This window comes from Echinops telfairi, unplaced genomic scaffold (assembly GCF_000313985.2).
Source record: "Echinops telfairi isolate 266 unplaced genomic scaffold, ASM31398v2 ScPeMD7_5868;HRSCAF=6743_0, whole genome shotgun sequence".
Lineage (NCBI taxonomy): Eukaryota > Metazoa > Chordata > Mammalia > Afrosoricida > Tenrecidae > Echinops > Echinops telfairi.
Genome location: NW_022109767.1, coordinates 2528632 through 2530309, shown reverse-complemented (window position 1 = coordinate 2530309; position 1678 = coordinate 2528632).

The window sequence follows — 1678 nt, the reverse complement described above, 5'->3', positions numbered from 1 at the left end:
TGTGTGTGTGTGTGTGTGTGTGTGTGTGCGCGTGCGTGTGCATGCTTGTATGTGCATGTATTAGAACAGGGACCAGGGGTCCACTGGGGAGGCTTCAGATTCAGGCTCAGAGCCAGGAAGGGGCGGTACACCCAAGTGGGTGGTACACCTGTGTGGGCCCCAATCTGGGCCAGGTGGGCTTAATTCAGCCAATCGGTTCAATCAGTACCGTCGACCACGCCTCCCAAGGAGGGCCTGAAAAAGCCAGAATCCGGAGCCCAAGCTCCCTCAGCTGCTACTTGGCAGGGCTGTAGTTATTCTGGTTAGTCAGGGCCCTCAGTTTTCTACGTGGGGGCGAGAAGTGCCCTGAGGCACTGGGTAACCCCTGAAACTACTTCTGCCCTTTATAAAACTCATTTGGATCACCAACCAGGCTTCGGAGTGGATTCTTCCTCGTGCAAAGCCAAGGACCCAGGTATTTCCACCCGAGAAACCTAATATGTATATTATGGAGGATGTTGTTAGGTTCCCCCAAATTGGTTCTGACTCATAGCGACCTTCTGTCATGCTTATCATCTTTCCTATGTTTGAGCTCATTGTTGCAGCCACTTCGCCAATCTGTCTTATTGAGGGATGTGTTTTTCACTGGCCACCTACTCTAGCAAGCATGACGCCCTTCCGCAAGGATTGGTCCCTGATATTGTGTCCAAAGTACATGAGATGTAGTTGCTTCTTTTTGCAAGGGGATTTTAAGTTATTTTATCAGTTCCAAATATTTCCTTAAAAATTTTTTTTGAGAATGAAATGACAGGATATTTTCCCTTTAATGTTGCAATTTTGCAAATGATCAGCAACAGAGGTAAAAAGCAATATAATTTTTCCCTTAAGCTTCACTACATAAAGGAGTGATAGGATACACAATAACCTCATTTGAATTGGTGCAATGAAGACACTCTGGTTGTCTTCGCTCTACTCCGGTGCCCACACAGCTTCCCACTCAGCCATCTCCACTTGGATCAACAGCATTGTCTGTTGTGGAATCTTCTGTTCTGAGCTGCTTGACTAGAGTCTGACTTTACATTCCAATTGCACCTGCTTTGTGAATAGTGCTGCCCAGAGGAACACGGAGGGGGAAGGCTTCTCTGGTAAACATTGTGATTCTGTGAACGTTGTCTGATTGAGTGTTGTAAATCCTGGGTCTGGGTGTGGAACTGCCAAGAGGCTGTTGGGTACACTTGGTTCTGATGTAAACTATACTCAGGTGCTTGGTGAAAAACGGAGATGTACTTACTTTTAGGGGACACACTGACTATACTTCTTTCAGGATTGATATGCTCTATCTTCATGAAGTCCACCATGTACTATCAAGGTCGTTACTGAGATAATTGGGGAAATAGAGAACTTTGTTTTCTGAAAATGTACCCACCTGCTGTATGTGGCTCTTGAAATGTAACCATGGTGGAATTGTGATGTACTATAAATGTAAAATACACGCCAGATTTCGAGGACTGTAGGGCTGGCCGCAGCACAAGACACGATGCCCCCTCACTGACTCACAGTGTTACAGGGGACAGCACTGGAGTCACAGTGAGGGAACTGTGCCCGGTCAGATCCCTGACACCCAAGTGAAGCATGAAGGGTGTGCAAGAGAGCAGCAAGGGGAGTGAGACAGTTTATTGTGCCAGCCTGGCTGATAAAC